This window comes from Hemiscyllium ocellatum, chromosome 23 (genome assembly GCF_020745735.1).
Source record: "Hemiscyllium ocellatum isolate sHemOce1 chromosome 23, sHemOce1.pat.X.cur, whole genome shotgun sequence".
Lineage (NCBI taxonomy): Eukaryota > Metazoa > Chordata > Chondrichthyes > Orectolobiformes > Hemiscylliidae > Hemiscyllium > Hemiscyllium ocellatum.
In genome coordinates, this window is record NC_083423.1 from 4134930 (window position 1) to 4156214 (window position 21285).

At 45.0% G+C, this 21285-nt stretch overlaps 1 protein-coding gene across 2 annotated transcripts in view; it reads left to right on the plus strand.

Moving 5' to 3' along the window:
* fam107b (family with sequence similarity 107 member B) overlaps positions 1-21285 on the plus strand; it is a 156440-nt gene that overhangs the window by 27261 nt on the left and 107894 nt on the right. Inside the window, exon 1 of one of the 2 annotated variants that reach the window (XM_060842606.1) lies at positions 20809-20982. The exons of the other annotated variant lie outside the window; for it this stretch is intronic. The gene's annotated coding sequence lies outside the window, so the exon portion shown is untranslated. Of the gene's footprint in view, positions 1-20808; positions 20983-21285 lie in introns of those variants that run through there. 2 annotated transcript variants of the gene reach the window in all.

Sequence of the window (21285 nt, forward strand, 5' to 3'; positions counted from 1 at the left end):
TTGGCTCAACCACACCTGACACATAGTTGCTATGGATACAATCCATGTTCTCCCAGTGAACAGGAATTTTCAAGGGAACAATGACCTCTCCTGTTTAACCTTGACAGATAAGCTTTTTTGTTTAACTTGCACAATGCTGTCTACTCTTCTGTGAAAAGAATACATTGCTGAACTTTGTAAAATACATCCCATGGAAATCAAGTGAAAACAAAACTCCAAAAATATTCTCAATAAATTTTAAAATCCAGTTGTCAATAACAATGTGTCAGAATACTGATGGTTATATAGTGTAGACCAACCCAAGATGTAAACTAAACTGGCTCACTGCTACTGATCAAGTGACTACAACAGGAGAAAGTTTATACAGTGTCCTCTCGGAAATCTCCATACGATTTGATACATGTTAGTGTATGTACTTCACTTATCTCTTGTACACTTAAGTTGTATAATGTCAATCGAAAATGCTTGTGTTTCTTTCTTATGAACATATTGTCCAGCAGCTTAGGTGACAAGCACACTGAAAGTTTTTCAATTGAATGGTCATGTCTTGAAGGGGAGCAGTCCTTAGACAAGTCAAGAATGGCCTTTGTCAGCAAAGAACAAGAATAGGCCATTTGGCCCATTGAAACAGCTCTCCCATTCAACAAGTTCATGGCTGATCTGATTTTAAATTGAACTCTACATTCCTGTATATCTCCTGATAATCTTCCATCCCCGTGGTCATCAAAAATCTACCTACGTCTGCCTTCAAACTATTTAACGATTCTGCACGTACTGCCTTTTGAGGAAGGGAATTCCAAAGACTCTCAGCCCTCTGAGAGAAAATAAGTTTCCTCATCTCTGTTTTAAATGAGCATCCCCTTATTTTCAAACCAGATTCCCCCACAAGAGGAAACATTCTACTTGTGCATCCAGATTATAATCTTCATGAAAACTGACAATTAAGTCTAGTCTGCTGACAAATTCTGTCATATTCTTTCTAGGATCTTCACTTCCATCATTCTTTATTGTTGTCTAATGGGATTCATGTAATTCATAATGATACAACCAATCACATGACTCTGATATCAGTAAGAGTGATGACACCTGTCTTGAATGAGCAGATGAAGAGGGAGGTCTGTGACACTGCACTGGAGAGCTGCTGTGTATAGATAGAAATAAAGGCCCATTATAGAGCATAAGGATTTGATGAGCCTTACTTAGAGGATAAGGAGCAAACAGCCTTGGGGAATTTTCCCAAGCCCTAAAGCGGTAAATGATGAGTCATTTCAGCCAATATGGCAAGAACAGAAAACTTAGATTCTCATGTTGAGAGTAAAGCCTCCAATTTTGCATAAAATGTTTTAACAGTTAGTAGGAATCTTGCTAATGAGCAAGGTAGGGCCTATTTGCAGGCATTAACATCTCGCTTTGAAGTAATCTTGCCTCAAGATCACTTTGATATTTTCCAAGGCAGAGAGGATAAATGAGATAGTGCTAATTCCTAGCATAGATGTTAGGGCAGGTACCTGTTGACTCTTCCTGGTCTCCCTGTTGGTCAGCAGATTCCTCCCCACCCCCCACCCACATTAGGCACACTCCTTGAGCACACTCTTTCACCTATGGAGGTTGGCATCAGTCAAGCATCTAGGCATTGCACATCTCAAACTTCCTTAGGATACAGCTCAGCACTACAAAGCAGCACGTGGAAGGTCATTATGATTAGAATGCTGTTGTGAGGCTGTGTTGCATGCAGGACAGTCTCCCATGACAAATATTAGACCAAGGTGCACCCCCAGGGTTCTTAGTTTGCTCTCTTAGCGCTCACATCTTGCACCTTCTTGAATTCTTGCAGCACATCAGCCTTGTCTTACCCTTTTGTGCATTGCTGCCTCGTTCATAACTGAAAGGCTCACAGTCTTATCTTGCCTTCTCACACAGACCCAAAGGCAGCTTGTCACAACAGCATTACAATCAAAGGACTCATAATGAACTTGTAAGTGCTGCTTTGTAGTGCTGAGCTGTATGTTAAGGAGTTCAAGATGTGCCATGACGATATGATGAGTCTCATGTTTGACTGATGCCAGCAATGATCGGTCCATGGGGTTGATGTGTTTCTGCCCAGCAGTGTGCTTCATCAATCTCACTCCTGCTGCCTGGACCAGCAGCTCAGGTGACCCGCACACTGCATATTCTTCAAGCGAATGGTTGTGTCTTGAAGGAGATTATTCCTTATTCAAGTCAAGAATAGTTATTGTCAGTTAGTGTAGATGCAAACAATTAAGGGTATTGTCCAATTTCAGTCCAGGAGCTTGGACACCAAGGCTCCTCTAACGGTGCCTCCAACATCACTACCACCATCTATTAGGACAAGGGCATCAGATACATCATCCCATCCACATTCCCCTCGAAGCCACTCACCATTCTGACTTCCAAATTGTTGCAGAGGAATTTTAAAGAGGAGTCTTATTCCCGCGTTCATTGATCTCCTCGCCACGGAGCCTGGAAGACAGGAGATAGACTTTGAGACACTCCCTCTCTCCCAATAAAATACAGAATATTTATACATTCCTTGTTACAATGGTTACATGCAACATTAACATCAATGTGTGTCCCCTCCCTAGACATTTGCCAGCTGCATCATACTGGGTGGGTGTTGCTTGTTACATTGGGAAGCTGCGATTATTTTTCTGAAGTCAGAATGACAAAGTAATGTTATGCGATTGCTCCCTTACAATGTTATCTGTGCCTTTTCACAGGATTATCTGTTTATACTTTTGGTTATACGTCATTCATTCAGTCCTTGGTGTTTATATCATTCATCCTTCAATCCCACCCCCGCTAATGGGTGAGGGGTTTCTCTCTACTATTCACAGCAACTTGTCTAAATTCCATTGTATTAGTTTGTTAGTTGTGATTATAATTTCAGTGTACCCATGCTTATTACTTAAAAAGGCTTTGATTACGGTGGGATCAGACTTCCCCTTCTACACTTTACTAAATAACAAGTGTCCTTTTTCCCACAAAGATTCCTCTAAGGCACTTCATTATCTTATCTGGTTGCCATGGGTACGAAGGCCACATTCTGACTGCGGAAGCTACTGTGTCAAATAACGATTCGCCTTCCCCCATGGGCCACACCAACAGCAGGTTTTTCAGTGTCACTGAATCCTCCCTAATGGCAATGGGGGTCAACCCACAGCACATGGACTGCAGCAGTTTAAGAAGGCAGCTCATCCCCACCTTCTCAAGGGGGCAACTAGGGACGGGCATTAAATGCTGGGCCCAGCCAGCGACAACCACAGCCAATGAAAATGGTCAGCTGCCTGGGCCAGTCAGGGTCTTCCCAGTGGGTGCTGGACCACAGGCAGTCCTGCAGAGCCAGATGGAGACTCGCCAACTTTAAGGGCATTTAAATGGTCACTAGATAAACATATGGCTAACAATAGAATAGTGTAGGATGGATGGGCTTCAGATTGGTTTCACAGGTCGGCACAACATCGAGGGCCGAAGGGCCTGTAAGGCGCTGTAAGGTTCTATGTTCTGTATGTGGGAACTCAATCAGGATTTGGTCAGAGATCAGTCAAAGTCAGAGATCGGTCAGGGATCTGGTCGGAGATCAGTCAGGATCAGAAATCAGGATGAAAGGGAAGGCTGGTAGGGAGAGGGAATGCTGGATAACTAAAGAAATTGAGGGTTTGGTTAAGAAAATGAAGGAAGCATATGTCAGGTATAGACAGGATAGATCGAGTGAATCCTGAGAAGAGTATAAAGAGTAGGAGTATACTTAAGAGGGAAATCAGGAAGGCAAAAAGGGAACATGAGAGAGGTTTGGTAAATATAATTGTTGGAATATTAAGGAGAATCCAAAGGGTTTTTACAAATACATTAAGGACAAAAGGGTAACTAGGGAGAGAATAGGGCCCCTCAAAGATCAGCAAGGCGGCCTTTGTGTGGAGCCACAGAAAATGGGGGAGATACTAAGTGAATATTTTGCATTAGTATTTACTGTGGAAAAGGATATGGAAGATATAGACTGTAGGGAAATAGATGGTGACATCTTGCAAAAATGTCCAGATTACAGAGGAGGAAGTGCTGGATGTCTTGAAATGGTTAAAAGTGGATAAATCCCCAGGACCTGATCAGGTGTACCTGTGAACTCTGTGGGAAGCTAGAGAAGTGATTGCTGGGCCTCTTGTTGAGATATTTGTATCATCAATAGTCACAGATGAGGTGCCAGAAGACTGGAGGTTAGCAAATGTGGTGCCACTGTTTAAGAAGGGCGGTAAAGACAAGCCAGGGAACTACAGACCGGTGAGCCTGACCTCGGTGGTGGGCAAGTTGTTGGAGGGAATCCTGAGGGACATGATGTACATGTATTTGGAAAGGCAAGGACTGATTTGGGATAGTCAACATGGCTTTGTGCATGGGAAATGCTGTCTCACAAACTTGATTGAGTTTTTGAAGAAGTAACAAAGAAGATTGATGAGGGCAGAGCAGTAGATGTGATCTATATGGACTTCAGTAAGGCGTTCGACAAAGTTCCCCATGGGAGACTGATAAGCAAGGTTAGATCTCATGGAATACAGGGAGAACTAGCCATTTGGATACAGAACTGGCTCAAAGGTAGAAGACAGAGGGTGGTGGTAGAGGGTTGTTTTTCAGACTGGAGGCCTGTGACCAGTGGAGTGCCACAAGGATCGGTGCTGGGTCCTCTACTTTTTGTCATTTACATAAATGATTTGGATGCGAGCATAAGAGGTACAGTTAGTAAGTTTGCAGATGACACCAAAATTGGAGGTGTAGTGGACAGCAAAGAGGGTTACCTCAGATTACAACAGGATCTTGACCAGATGGGCCAATGGGCTGAGAAGTGGCAGATGGAGTTTAATTTAGATTAATGCGAGGTGCTGCATTTTGGGAAAGCAAATCTTAGCAGGATTTATACACTTAATGGTAAGGTCTTAGGGAGTATTGCTGAACAAAGAGACCTTGGAGTGCAGGTTCATAACTCCTTGAAAGTGGAGTCACAGATAGATAGGATAGTGAAGAAGGCGTTTGGTATGCTTTCCTTTATTGGTCAGAGTATTGAGTACAGGAGTTGGGAGGTCATGTTGCAGCTGTACAGGACATTGGTTAGGCCACTGTTGGAATATTGAGTGCAATTCTGGTCTCCTTCCTATTGGAAAGATGATGTGAAACTTGAAAAGGTTCAGAAAAGATTTACAAGGATGTGGCCAGGGTTGGAGGATTTGAGCTACAGGGAGAGGCTGAACAGGCTGAGTCTGTTTTCCCTGGAATGTTGGAGGCTGAGGGGTGACTTTATAGAGGTTTACAAAATTATGAGGAGCATGGATAGGATAAATAGACAAAGTATTTTCCCTGGGGTTGGGGAGTCCAGAACTAGAGGGCATAGGTTTAGGGTGGGAGGGGAAAGATATAAAAGAGACCTAAGGGGCAACGTTTTCACACAGAGGGTGGTGCGTGTATGGAATGAGCTGCCAGAGGACGTGGTGGAGGCTGGTACAATTGCAACATTTAAGAGGCATTTGGATGGGTATATGAATAGGAAGGGTTTGGAGCGATATGGGCTGGGTGCTGGCATGTGGGACTAGATTGGGTTGGGATATCTGGTCGGCGTGGACGGGTTGGACCGAATGGTCTGTTTCCATGCTGTACATCTCTATGACTCTATGACTCTATCAGTTAGGGATCTGGTCAAAGAGTGGTCAGAATCCGAGATTGTTTAAGGATCTGGTCAGAGATCAGTCAGAGTCAGAGATCAGTCAGGGATCTGGTTAGAGATTATTCAGGGTCAGGGATCAATTAGAGATCTGGTCAGAAAGCGTGACAATCTCATCGACTATTTCAAATTCAGCTCAAAGACGTGCAGGCAATGTGGATTGGCCATGCTAGGCTGACCATAATGTCCAGGGATGTGCTTGCTAGGTGGATTAGCCATGGGAAATGCAGGGCTACAGGGATAGAGTAAGGAAGTGAGTCTGGGTGGGATGCTCTTCAGAGGGTCAGTGTGGACTTGTTAGGCTGAATGGCCTGCTTCTACACTGTAGGGATTCTATGATATGATTCAATAGCAGACACGGAGCAGCGGAAACATCAGAAAGCTGGAAACTTGCATCTAAGTTCCACAATTCACAAACACACTCAGGTGACTTTGAGTCACTCACAAGGTACAGGAACAACGTGGAAAATAAATGTCTGCGTCGCTACCCGATGTGCACTGCTGCTTATTTCGGGTAATATAAGGATTTGAGCTGGGGGGAGGAGTCCTCGTTCCCCTGACCCCATTTACAACCTGCTGTTGTACTTTGCCAAATGTTTGATGTGGTGTGCATCGCAGTCAGGTCAATGGTGTAAATATATTCACTTAGGGCCACCCCAATGCCCTATTCGTCAGGGGGCTCCATGTCCCACTGTATAGAGGATGCTGTTCCAATGTGAGTGTGGCTGCAGACATTGGGATGATCCCATTACTAAGGAGCTGCTTTGATTCTGATATTGCCCATTGAGGATCATGGGAACTTCCCTTTTTGGATGAGGACATTGATGCTATGGTCGTCTTTGTGCTCATTAGAGTGAGAACTTCCAGAAGAATGGACAAGGAGCATCCATGTGTCCGGAAGAGCAGAGCCAGCAGTGAATGTGGAGCATCCACATGCTCAGGCAAAGCTGCCCTCATGATGCAGTGATAAAGTAGGTTCTCCACTGTCTCTTATTTTCCATGGAATGCTGTGCAGATGAGAGAGGGGGGGGTCACGGCTGTGTACAGTGCACAGAGGGAGCAGTCAGAACACCATGTCATGATGCCAATCATATCCGCAATGCAACATTTTCTTCCCGTGACTGCTGGGAGGGAGGCAATGTCTCCTGTGCGTCAGTTCCCCGTGCAGGCCAGCTCTGGGAGGGGGTGTGGCAATCCATTTCAGACCAAAGGTATCACTTTATCCTTGCATGCTTTGCTCTGGACTCAAGTGAACACAATGAGGGTAGAATAGATTTTAGTTTAGATTGCCTACAGTGTGGAAACTGGCCATTTGGCCCAACAAGTCCACACCGACCCTCCGAAGAATAACCCACCCAGACCCATTCCCCTTCTGACTAATGCGCCTCACACTACGGGCAATTTAGCATGGCCAATTCACCTGACCTGCACATCTTTGGACTGTGGGAGGAAACCAGAGCACTCGGAGGAAACCACGCAGATACGGGGAGAATGTGCAAACTCCACACAGTCAGTGTGCCACCGTGTCGCCCCAATATCTGATGAATGATGAGGATGAGCTTCAGTACAGCACTGGGGAGGAAATTGAGGGCATTCCTCAGAAGGATTATCACCTTCACATTCATACAGCACAGTGATATCATGCAAGGACTGCTCTGGCAACCACTTTCTCTGGATGTGAGATATGTCAGTTTATCATTGACAGTCTGAATATTTTGATGCTGCAGAGGTCAGTAATCCCTGTGTAATTCCATTAGCAAGGACCATTTACTGCATTGTTCTTCCTTCACTCTTCTTGTTGTTTAATAAAAGTTAAGGTTATAACCTGATGGAAGCCTTCACAACATCCAATGCTCCCTCGTTCCATCATGACAAAGTTTCATGGGTACAGTGGGGCGGCACAGTGACTCAGTGGTCAGCACTGCTGCCTCATGGTGCCAGGGAACTGGGTTTGATTCCAGCCTTGGGTGACTGTGCAAACATTCTCCCTGTGTCTGCATGGGACACCTCTGGGTGCTCCCACATTTCAAAGATGTGCGGATTAGGGTGGATTGGCCTTGGGAAATACAGGGGACAATGGGATTAGGGTATTGAGCTCCACATTCTGGGTCAGTGGTGCTGGAAGGGCACAGCAGTTCAGGCAGCATCCAAAGTGCAGCAAAATCGACGTTTTGGGCAAAAGCCCTTCATCAGGAATAAAGCTGAGCTCCACAATCATATGAATGGCAGAGCGGGCTAGAGGGGCTGAATGGCCTACACTTGCTCCTATGTTTCTACGAGTGCAAATGAAAAGAGAGGGAATTGAGTGATGTTGAGGAGGTAATGAGAGAGTGAATCGTGCTCAGTTGCTGGGAAATGGGGGTCTCGGGAGGCCCAGCAGGGAAGGTGTGGAACCTCTCTTTCTGTGCGGGGTGAGGAGATGGATGTTGGGTAGCCTTGTCTGCCTGATTAGAGTCAAAGTCCTAGCGGTTTACAGTGTGGAAACAGGGCCTTTGACACAACTTGTCCATGCCACCCAGTTTTCACAATTAATCCAGTCCCATTTGGTCCACATCCCATTCATCTACCTGTCCAAATGTTTTAGATCATTAAATTGTACTCAGCTCCACCACTACCTCTGGCAGCTCGTTCCAAACATTCACACACCTCTGTGTGAAACAAATTGCCCCCTGGACCCTTTTGTATCCCTCACCTCTCACCTTAAACCTATGCCCTCCAGTTTTAGACTCCCCTTCTCTGGGGACCAACTGCTGGCTATCCCCCTGTGGGCTGTCTCCTCCTGCAATGAGGCAGAATGAAGATTAAAATGAGATGAAAGTGGGCTGGCACAACCGGTGGTGAAGGTGTAGCTGTGGGAAAGCTGGTCAAATGGAAGAGCATTTGAAACAGGTTCATGATGACAGAATTATTCCGGTGTAGTAGGGGGCCATTCAGCCATCATTTCTAAACTGGCTCGGTGAGCATTTGGACACTGGGCCTGTTCCTGTAAGTCTTGCACATTTTTTTATTCCATATTATGATAACATCATCAAAAGGTACATTTTCAAAACAGATCTTTGGGTTTTTCAGCTGAATTTTGCAACAATGTCCTGGAAAATGAAGCAACATGCAACGCTATCACAACCGGATGTTGCAGCTGAGCCTTACTCTGGAAAATGGGGAAATGGAATTGCTTCAGCCTTTGAAATTCAAACAGTTGTCACCGAGGACAGAGTCGGATTGAGTGCTCCCATTCCAGCCTGATAAACATGCAAAAGAAACCACAAATGCATGATCATTTGTGTTTTTTCCGACCCTGTTGGAAGCAAACGGATGATTAGAATTACACGTGTCTGGGGAATACGAAATCGTGTTGTGTGATGTTGAATGAGAACGATTCAGGGATAAAACAATTAGATGATCATTTTAGTGATTTAATTTAGTTTTCTGGAATTTGTTTTTCCCTTGAGGGGGGATAGAAGCAATGTCCAGATTGACAGGTGTGTGTGTGTGTGTGTGTGTGTGTGTGTGTGTGTGTGTGTGTGTGTGTGTGTGTGTGTGTGTGTGTGTGTGTGTGTGTGTGTGTGTGTGTGAGTGGGTCTGTGTGTGACAAATCAAAACTAAAGTCAGGTTAAATGGAACCCAGAGAGCAATAAAATTATTTGTCATTTCAGTCAGTCTCTTTACTCAGCTCAAGGCCATGGGGTCGGGGCATAGGGTTGGGGTCGTCTGACCAGCAAGAAATTTTCACAATAACTTAAGAGAATTTTGATGGAGTAAAGTTTAAGAATTTTGGAATTGGGAGTAAAATTTATGAATTTTGATTGAGAGTAAAGTTTAAGATTTAAGAGAGAGGATTTTGAAGGCAGGGAGAACTGAAACGGTTCGGAGAGAGATTTCAGCATCACCATGGTGATGAACAAGAGACAGGGAAGTGGAGGAAGTGGCAGCTCAGCAGTAACTCGGAGTCAGAGAAGCACTGAGCACAAGTGGGGATTTAAAGTTAAAATGGTTTCATGCTTTCCTTTAAGGCTCAGTTTCAAAGGTGAAGCAGCAAGACAGAAACGATATGCATCACTTTCCCTCACCTCAGGAACCTGAACCATTGTAGAGCCAATGCTGTCACACTGTAATACAGGAACAGGGGCTGGAATCGGTGCCCAGCAAGTTCCAACACACACAATGAGCATTAATCTGTTTATGTGATGTTGATTAAAGGACTAGGGCTCAGGGTAAAAACAGCAACATGACATTTTCATTATAAGCAATGTTATACCACTTCTGAAGGAGATTACAGCAGCCTTACCTTCAAAGTAGAGCTATAATATAAACAAGGCCCCTTTGAAATATCTAAAACCAGGGAACACACTTTACAGAATACATCAGATTGCAGAAGTCAATTGATTTTGATCTGATTTGATTTATTATTGTCACATGTACCAAGGTACAGTGAAAAGTTTTGTTTTGCATGCCATACAGGCAGATCATACCATACAAAGTGCATTAGTGAGGAATACAATGTTATGGCTGCAGAGAAGGTGTGCAAAGAGCGAGATCAACATTAAATTTAAAATTTGAGAGGTATATTTAGAAGTCTGATAATAGTGGGGAAGAAGCTGTTTTTGAATCTGTTAGTACGTGTGTTTAAGGTTTTGTATCTACTGTCCCATGGAAGAGAATACAACCGGGGTGGGAGGGATTGTTGATGATGTTGGCTGCTTTCCCGAAGAAGCAGGAATTATAGCTGGAGTCAATGAATGGAAGGTTGGTTTGTGGGATGGACTGGGCTGTGTTCACAACTTTCTGTAGTTTCTTACAGTCCTGGGCAGAGCAGTTGCTGTCCCACACTCTGATACATCCAGATAGGATGCTTTCTATGGTGCATCTATAAACATTGGTAAGCGTTGCGGATATGCTGCTTTTCCTGAGCCTCCTGAGGAAGTAGAGATGTTGTTGTGCTGTCTTGACCGTCACGTCAACATGAGTGGACCAGGACAGATTGTGGGTGATGATCATTCCCAGGAACCTGACCCTCTCGACCATCTCCCCCTCAGCCCCACTGATACAGACAGGGGTGTGGCCTCCACTCCACTTCCTGAAGTTACTGACCAGCTCCTTCCTTTTGCTGACATTGAGGGAGAGATTGTTGTCTCTACACCATGCCAAGCATTCCACCTCGATCCTGCATTCTGTGTCATCATTACTTGAGATCCGACATACAACAGTGGTGTTGTTGGTGAACTTGTGGATGGAATTAGGACAGAATTAGACCACACAAGTCATGAGTGTACAGAGAGTATAGAGCTGAAAATGTGTTGCTGGAAAAGCGCAGCAGGTCAGGCAACATCCAAGGAACAGGAAATTCGACATTTCGGGTATGAGCCCTTCTCCAAGAATGAGGAGAGTGTGCCAAGCAGGCTAAGATAAAAGGTAGGGAAGAGGTACTTGGGGGAGGGGCGTTGGAAATGCGATAGGTGGAAGGAGGTTAAGGTGAGGGTGATAGGCTGGGGTGGGGGTGGAGAGATCAGGAAGAAGATTGCGGGTTAGGAAGGTGGTGCTGAGTTCGAGGGTTGGGACTGAGACAAGGTGGGGGGAGGGGAAATGAGGAAACTGGAGAAATCTGAGTTCATCCCTTGTGGTTGGAGGGTTCCTAGGCGGAAGATGAGGCGCTCTTCCTCCAGCTGTCGTGTTGCTATGGTCTGGCGATGGAGGAGTCCAAGGACCTGCATGTCCTTCCATACCTGCCACAAATTCACCTGCACCTCCACACACATCATTTACTGCATCCGCTGCACCCAATGTGGCCTCCTCTATATTGGGGAGACAGGCCGCCTACTTGCGGAACGTTTCAGAGAACACCTCTGGGACACCCGGACCAACCAACCCAACCACCCCGTGGCTCAACACTTCAACTCCCCCTCCCACTCCACCAAAGACATGCAGGTCCTTGGACTCCTCCATCGCCAGACCATAGCAACACGATGGCTGGAGGAAGAGCGCCTCATCTTCTGCTTAGGAACCCTCCAACCACAAGGGATGAAATCAGATTTCTCCAGTTTCCTCATTTCCCCTCCCCCCGCCTTGTCTCAGCCCCAACCCTTGAACTCAGCACCACCTTCCCAACCCGCAATCTTCTTCCTGACCTCTCCGCCCCCACCCCACTCCGGCCTATCACCCTCACCTTAGCCTTTTATCTTAGCTTGCTTGGCACACTCTCCTCATTCTTGAAGAAGGGCTCATGCCCGAAACGTCGATTCTCCTGCTCCTTGGATGCCGCCTGACCTGCTGTGCTTTTCCAGCAATACATTTTCAGCTCTGATCTCCAGCATCTGCAGTCCTCACTTTCTCCTGTACAGGGAGTATAGTAAGGAGCAAAGTGCACAGCACTGTGGGGCATCAGTAACTGGTTGCTGATGGTTATCGGAGGCAGCCTTTTTATTCTACAGGGAATTAACTGTCCATTTATAATTGCCAGCATCGAAAATGAGAGATAGAAGCAGGAATAGACCATTAGGCCCATTGACCTTGCTTCACCGTTCAGAACGATTGTGAACATCAACTCCACCTTCATACCTCATATCCTTCGATTCCCTGGGAGATTAAAAACCTACCCATCTTTATCTATCTCCACTGGGATGTCTGTGGGTGGAAGGGTTTAATAATAACTTAGCAACTCTTCAATAACAGATTGAGGATGAGATTTCTAAATTCTTGGAAGCTCAGGGTCGGATTAGAACAAGTCGGCATGGATTTGGTAAGGAGAGGTCATGCCTGACAAACCTGTTAGAATTCTTTGAAAATGTAACAATTGAGTTAGACCAGGGAAACTCAGTGGATGATATCTATCTAGACTTCCAAAAGGCCTTTGATAAGGTGCCTCACGGGAGGCTGCTGAGTAAGGTAAGGGCTCATGGTGTTTGAGGTGAGCTACTGGTATGGATTGAGGATTGGCTGTCTGACAGAAGGCAGAGGGTTGGAATAAAAGCTTCTTTTTCGAAATGGCAGCCGGTGACGAGCGGTGTCCCGCAGGGTTCAGTGCTGGGGCACAACTGTTCCCTTTATATATTAATGATCTGGATGAAGGGACTGGGGGTATTCTGGTGAAGTTCGCCAATGATATGAAGTTAGGTGGACAGGCAGGTAGTAGTGAGGAGGTGGGGAGGCTGTAGAAAGGTTTAAATAATTTAGGACAGTGGTCCAGGAAATGGCTGAAGAAATTCAACGTGAGCAAATGCGAGCTCTTGCACTTTGGAAAGAAGAACACAGGCATGGACTATTTTCTAAATGGTGAGAAAATTCATAAAGCCAAAGTACAAAGGGATCTGGGAGTGCTAGTGCAGGATTCTCTAAAAGTTGACTTGCAGATTCAGTCCTTGATTAAGAAAGCAAATGTAATGTTGTCATTTATCTCAAGAGGGTTAGAATATAAAAGCAGCAATGTACTTCTGAGACTTGATAAAGCTCTAGTTAGAATACCCATTTAGAATACTCTGTCCAATTTTGGGCACCACTCCTCAGGAAGGACACGCTGGCTCCGGCACATGTCCAGTGGAGATTCACACGGATAAATTGAAAAATGTGGTGCTGGAAAAAGACAGCAGGACAGGCAGCATCTGAGGAGCAGGAGAATCAACGTTTCGAACATAAGCCCTTCTTATGCCCGAAACGTCGATTGTCCTGCTCCTCAGATGCTGCCGGTCCTGCCCTGTTTTTCCAGTACCACATTTTTCAACTCTGGTCTCCAGCATCTGCAGTCCTCACTTTTTCCTAATTCACAAGGATGATCCCTGGAATGGTAGGCTTACATTACAATGAACAGTTGAGGATCCTGGGATTGTATTCATTAGAGTTTAGAAGGTCGAGGGGAGATCTAATAGAAACTTACAAGATAATACATGGCCTAGAAAGGGTGGATGCTAGGGATTTGTTTCTGTTAGGTGGGGAGACTAGGACACACATGGGCGCAGCCTTAGAATTAGAGGGGTCAATTTAGAACAGAAATGAGGAAACACTTCTTTAGCCAGAGAGTGGTGGGCCTGTGGAATTCATTGTCAAGGAGCACAGTGGAGACCGGGACGTTAGATGTCTTCAAGGCAGAGATTGATAAATTCTTGATCTTGCAAGGAATTAAGGGCTACGGGGAGAGCATGGGTAAATGGAGTTGAATTGCCCATTAGCCATAATTAAATGGCAGAGTGGACTCAATGGGCCAAATGGCCATACTTCCCTCCTCTGCCTTATGGTCTTATGGAATGCAGATTGCCCAAAGGCTGCATGACCTTTTTTTCTCAGTAGGGACATACAAGATGGGCCTAATGGCCTCAGCCTGAGACAGAAATTTCTATGATTCACGTATGCTGCATCAATAAAACTGTTAATGTTCTGACTAAATTGATCGGGAATACAGAGGAACCTCGATTATCCGAGTATCGGATTATCCAGCAAGATTGCAAGGTCCTGATGCTTGGCTAAACTATGTTATCCGGTATTCGATTATCCAGAATTTGGTTAACCGAATGAAATACTTCCCACCCATGTCCTTCGGATAATCGAGGTTTCTCTGGTATCCAGGAATCATTTACTTGGGAACGGGTATCTTTTCCTTCTCAGATAAAAATAAATTGCTGGAGAAACTCAGCGGGTCTGGCAGCACATTGGAAAGAGAAACAGGGTTAATGTTTCATGTTCAGTATGACTCTTCTTTGGAGTTTTTCATTCAGTTTATTTTCTTCAGGAAGTCCTTTCCGTGAGAAGTGTCTTCATTCAGAGAGAGTTGAGCTGTGGCATTCTCTGCCACGGAAAGTACAATCCTGATAAAGGACTTTTGCTTGAAATGTCGATTTTCCTGCTCCTCCAATGCTGCCTGACCTGCTGTGCTTTTCCAGCACCACTCCAAACTTGACTCTCATCTCCAGCATCTGCTGTACCCACCTCCGCTTGGCCACAGAAAGTGGTTGGCCACAACATTGAATGTTTTCAAGAAGTTCTTCAGGTGAAAGAGTCTGAGGAGGAAGTGGGAATAGGGGACTGAGTTGGATGATCAGCTGTGATCAGATTGAACAGTGCAGCAGGCTCGAAGGGCCGAATGGCCTACTCCTGCTCCTATTTCAATATTCCGATGGAAAATATGTTCAATGTTAGATATCAATAAAATGGTTTTACGCCATTTCCTACATTAAATTAGTTTGTAATTCCTCCCATTACTTTACAGTTTCTCTTCACAGACCCAGCCAGACGGAAATTGCTGGAGAAACTCAGCAGGTCAGTCAGCATCTGTGGAGAGAAAGCAGAGTTAACATTTTGAGTCTGGTGACTCTTCATCAGAACTGACAGCCACTCTGAGAAAAAGTGGCAAAGCTGAGGTTGGGGCATGTGTGTATGGGAAAGGTGAACAGATAGGTGGAGATGTAACAGAGCGCAGACAGAGAGAGAGAAATGAAAGGGATAGATAAACACGGGGATTATTGATAGTAGATTAGGACAGAAGAGTAGCTGAAGAAGTAATAATGAGAACTGAGAGTGGGTGAGAATGGGTAGGCCGTGCTGAAAGCAAACTGGAAACTTTGTAAGTTGGAAATTTGGACAGTTTGTGGGCACCAGCCACCTCCTCTTTACCATTGACATACAAGTCCTTTCCACATCCCTCCCCCATCAGGACGGTCTCAGGGGTCTCCCTTGCTTCCTGAAGCAAAGGCCTAAACCGTCCCCACCCACCACCACCATCCTCCATCTGGGCTGAACCCATCCTCACCCTGAACAACTTCTATTGTAACTCCTCTCACTTTCCTCAGGTCAGAGGGGTGGTCATGGGTATCCGCATGGGCCCTGCCTGTCTCTTTATGGAGTGTGTGAGACATTCCTTGTTCAGGTCCTATTTTGGCTCACACCCACAATTCTTTCTTCAATATAAATGACCTTATTGGTGCTGCTTCTCTGTCTCGTCTGGAATTGGAAAGGTTTATCATTTTGTTTCCAATTTCTAGCCTGCCCTCACTTTCACCCGGTCCATCTCTGACTCCTCCCTTCCCTTCCTCAACATCTCTGTTTCCATTTCTGGGATTAGGCTGACCACTAATATCGACTACAAATCCTTCGACTCCCACAGATAACTTGACTACACATCTTCACAGTCTGCCTCCTGTAAAGACCCTATTCACACTCTCAGTTCCCATTCCGAAATGTCCACCTTCTTCCTCAACCAAGGATTCTCTAGCACCGTAGTTGACAGGGCCCTTGGCCAGGATTGACCCATCTCTCACACTTTTGCCGTCACACCCCCCCTCCCCTTCCCACCACAGCAATAAGATACCCCTTGCCCCCACCTACCAGCATCCATATCCAAAGGATCATCAGTCACACTTCCACCATGCCACCACCAGACACATATTTCCCTTCCTTCCCTTGTCAGCCTTTTGCAGGGACCGTTCTCACCAAGACATCATGGTCTACTCTTCCTTCACTCCCAACACCCTCCCACAGCCCCACAGCACCTTCCCCTGCTACTGCCCATTTCCCTCCCTCCTCAGTATCCAAGGGCCCAGACACACCAGGTGAAACAGCATTTTACCTGCACTCCCCACAATCTAGTCTGCTGCGCTCACTGCTCCCAATGTGGTCTCCTCTACACTGGGCAAACGAAATACAGACCAGGAGATCACTTTGCAGAACACCCACGTTCTGTCAATAAAAATGACCCTCAGCTTCCCATTGCCTGCCACTTCAACACAGCACCCTGTTTCCATGCCAACATTGCTGTCTCAGGCTTGCTGCAGCTGGAAATACAGCAACATTAGTTCCACTTGGAGATCCTGTAGCGTCTAGACTCAACATTGATTCCATTCTTTTCATACTTTTTCCCCACCTTCACACCCAGTCCTGTTATGACTTTTAACACAGCCTATTCATTCTCTGCTACCCGTAGCTCTCATTATCACTTTATCTGCTTCTCTTATGTCCTGACCTATCTCAAAAATCCCCTTGTCTGCCTACCCCTTGCATACCTCTCTCTCTGGGCTCTGTCACCATCTATCTGCCCACCTCCTCCCTGCCCCCCGCTCCCCCTGCCCCCCACCCCCACCACCACCACCACCGCCCCCCCCAACAACTCTCAACTTTCTCCTCAGCAGAAATGCCACCTTTCAGTTCTGATGAAGAGTCACTGGACCCGAAAGGTTAACTTTGTTTCTCTCTCCACAGGTGCTGCCAGACCTGCTGAGTTTCTCCAGCAATTTCTGTTTTCATTTGTTTCAAATCTCTAACATCTGCAGTTCCTTGTTTTAAAACATAGAACATAGAACAGTACAGCACAGAACAGGCCCTTCAGCCCACGATGTTGTGCCGACCATTGATCCTCATGTGAGGTAAACCTAATGTACGAACTCTCAAATTACTGTGACCATGTGCAGTCTCTTAAATATCCCCAGTGACCTCGCTTCCACAACTGCTGCTGGCAACTCATTCCATGGTCTCATAAAGAACCCGCCTCTGACATTCCCTCTATACTTTCTGCCAAACAGCTTAAAACTATGACCCCTCGTGTTAGCAATTTCTGCCCTGGGAAATAGTCTCTGGCTATCAACTCTATCTATACCTCTCATTATCTTGTACACCTCAATCAGGTCCCCTCTCTTCCTTCTTTTTTCCAATGATAAAAGTCCGAGCTCAATCAACCTCTCTTCGTAAGATAAGCCCTCCACTCCAGGCAGCATCCTGGTAAACCTCCTCTGAACCCTCTCCAAAGCATCCACATCTTTCCTATAATAGGGCGACCAGAACTGGACGCAGTATTCCAAGTGCCGTCTAACCAAAGTTTTATAGAGCTGCAACAAGATCTCACAGCTCTTAAACTCAATCCCCCTGTTTTATTTCACAGCTTGTTTTATCACCTGTACTTAAAAATTCCAACTATTCTTTCAGCTGATACAATGTTATGCTGAGACCGTTATGCGTAAAAACTCAAAGAGCCGTTGACCATAAGAAGTACATAACGTTTTAAAAAGCTGCATCTGAAAGAAGCATCCATTTTCAGATCTGGCTATGGGAATGGGAGGAGCAGTGACTGACCAATTGGATGACTCGTAGCAAGCTGGAGTTTCCGTCTCCTTATTTATAAAAATGGTGAGCTACCAAACCAGGTTTCCTGAGCCCTCACTGACTAGGAATGGTAGAAGATTCTTTTTATAAGGAATACTGTCTCCTTTGAAAGACTTTTCTAAAAAAAACCATACATCAGTGTTACATTCCTTCCTTCAATTTTTGCTTATCTGGGAATTGGTTAGCTCAGTTGGCCGCATGGCTGGTTTGTGATGGAGAGTGACACCAATAGTATTGGGGTCCAATTCCTGCACTGGCTGAGGTTACCGGGAAGGGCTCTCCTTCTCAACCTCTCCCCTCACCTGGAGAGTGGTGACCCTCAGGTTAAACCACCACCAGCCAGCTCTCTCTAATGTGAGACAGTCCTATGGTCTGGGAAGACGGTGGGTGACTTGCTCATCTCAGTGAGGGCAGTGTGGTTGCCTACATTGGCTGTAGACAGATTGAGGATGTTCACACTGCTGCCTTACACATAATGTGTACTCCAAGTTCGGGGAATGAGTCATGACTGAAATGATAAAGTTACCAACTCAGTAGCTTTGTCTGCCCATGTTCAAAGTTACAGTTGTCCTTGTCCTTAAATCCGATGGGAGAATTTGGAAAACATGCTATTAGCTCATAGCGTAGCTATCATAATTAATCAGAAGATGATACAGAACAGGAAGTCACTTAGCCAATTCTGCCCAGCCTGGTCATTCAGTGGGCTCTCAGATTGATCCCACTCCTCTATTCTTTCCCCTGTAGCTCTGTAAACCTACTCAACCATATATCATTTAAACATTTAGAGATTAATTACTGACCGATTGGAGTATTTGGCCTATGCTTTGTGTGAAAAAGAATGGTTATTCAAGCCATCGTGTTTATAAATGTCCTTAAAGTGGAATCTGTTCTATAGCTTTTGCATTTAATTATTAATGTTTTTAACATATTTACCCTCATAATGTTCAACTTTCCTTACCAATACATCATCATGTTTTTTTTGCATTTTATTATAATTTGGGAATTTGTATATTAAAGAAGAGGTAAAACAGATCGATGATTTCAGTTCTATAAAAGTAACTTTCTTTTTAAGAGGTCAGAAAGTAGTTTGGAACAGTAAACCAAAGGCATAATTTCCAAGATAGCATGAGACTTATGTTAAGCACCCAGCAGGATATTTGTGAGTTAATAGATGACATGGTAACAATGCTGAAGTTTATAACATGCAGAAAAACAAATGGTCAGGGACCTCTAATAATTTGTGTTTACTTCAAAAAAATCAAGTTTCAGTTCAAAAAGACGGTGTTATCTGAGCAGAAGTGCAGTCTATCAGTTGTGTAGAAGTCTCCAGATTGGGAGATTTTAGTTTGTGAAATTTAGAGGTTGGTGAGCTTTTGCAGAAGTCTCCTTGACTTGAAAATAATCCAGGTCCTCAGGAATGGAAAGAAATTCCTAGGCCATTAAACCTGGAAAGCAACAGTTAACTAATAAAGCAAAGGGTTAAGTTGGGTGTGATGCTGCAGCAGGATTAAGTATCTGTAAGGGATATTGTGGGGAGCAAGGCTGAATCCATCTTTTTGCCAAATATGTTCAAATTTTTCTAATCTGTCATGGACAAGGATGTTGCCAGGGTTGAAGGGTTTGAACTACAGGGAGAGGCTGAATAGGCTGGGACTATTTTCCCTGGACTGTTGGAGGTTGAGAGGTGACCAAGAGGTTTATAAAATCATGAGGGGCATGGATAGAGTAAATAGACAAGGACTTTTCCCAGGAGTGGGGAGAGTCCAAAACTAGAGGCATAGGTTTAGGGTGAGAGGGGAATGATATAAAAGGGACCTAAGGGACAACATTTTCACGCAGAGGGTGGTACGTGTATGGAATGAGCTGCCAGAGGAAGTGGTGGAGGCTGGTACAATTGCAATATTTAAGTGGCATTTGGAATGGGTATATGAATAGGAAGGGTTTGGAGGGATATGGGCCAAATGCTGGCAAATGTGACAAGATTAATTTAGGATACCTGGTTGGCATGGATGAGTTGGGCAGAAGGATCTTTTCCATGTTGTACATCTCTATGACTCTATGACTGTATTTAGCTTTCTTTTGTAAAATAAACTTGCGTACATTTGTTCAGGAATTAGCAGTCACTCATGGGTATCTTCAGTGGGCGGATGTGGGTACTGCAGATGCTGGAGATTAGAGTCAAGATTAGAGTGGTGCTGGAAAAGCACAGCAGGTCAGGCAGCATCCGAGGAGCAGGAGAATCAATGTTTCGGGCAAAAAGCCCTATGAGCCACTCTAATCTGGATATCTTCAGTAACTAACCACCACAATAATGAGGCTGCAAAAATAAAACCTTTGGTCTATCAAACCAGATTTCCCACTGCAATCTGACCTGCTTAGCAGTACCATCCAATGGCTGAAATAGAAAATAAAACTGATCTGGAGCGATCAGAGAGTGAACACGGATGTATCCTACCGTCCTCATCATATTGTCTGCAATATGATGGAGCCCTGGAGTTAGAGTTTGGAAATGATTATGTATTCAGCTGAAGCGTAAATGTTGGCCAGAGGCCCATCTGGCAGCAGAGAAACAGACATATTGTAGAAGCTTTATGTTACAAAGAGCTCCACAGAGAGGGTTGCTAACTACATCAGGAGTCTCTCAACTTAAAATGGCATTGGTTACTGTCAGGAGTGTCTTAAACTACGCAACTGAAACATTTTGCAATCTCTACCGATCATAAATCCCCTCGTCAGAAGTACAAAAGGACTTTCGCCTAACCACAGTTTTTATACATAAACATGACCCATCATCAATAACTCGTTCTGTGTCTGTGCAAAATGATCTCCAGCCCATTGCATTGCCCCTGGGACACACACAATCCCTTTGATTTCCTCTTGCAATATGAATTAAATTTGAAGAGAGTGGGGAAAGGAAAGCTGGAGGGTGGAGTCAGTCTGAAGGCAGTCTAACTCCGTGAAATGCTGTTTGACACTGAAGCCTCACGTGACCCAACCTTAATCAACGTTTTCAAAGCTCCCCAGCCCTGGTCTTTTAACAGTAATAAGACCGGTGAACAGTAGGCACGAAGCAGCCTACATAAGGTACAGGCTTCAGGAGAAAGCAAGGCGCTTGCTAGACTTCCTCAGGGAGACAGAGACAGAGGGAACACATCTGCATTCACTCCAGGGATTCTTTTCTTTATAAGGTATGGCAGTTAGCTATTAAACAAAGACCTGCAGAGGTTTGTGAGTGAGACCTATAATGTGTATAAGCATTTATTTCCCTTTGTATTAGAGTCAGGGCTGGATGCAGTAGCTTTTTTGTGACACAGCTCTCGAAGTGTCCGTTCATGTATACTTGTCTGCAGCCTTTTCTTTTAACTATCCGAGAGAGGAATGTCGGCTGTTACACAATAGACCATTTCTGTGCAGAACTACTTCAGCCCAGTGTCTGGCTGTGTATGTGTGGAGCTGCCTCCGTACACATTGTACACTGCAACGTGACAGCG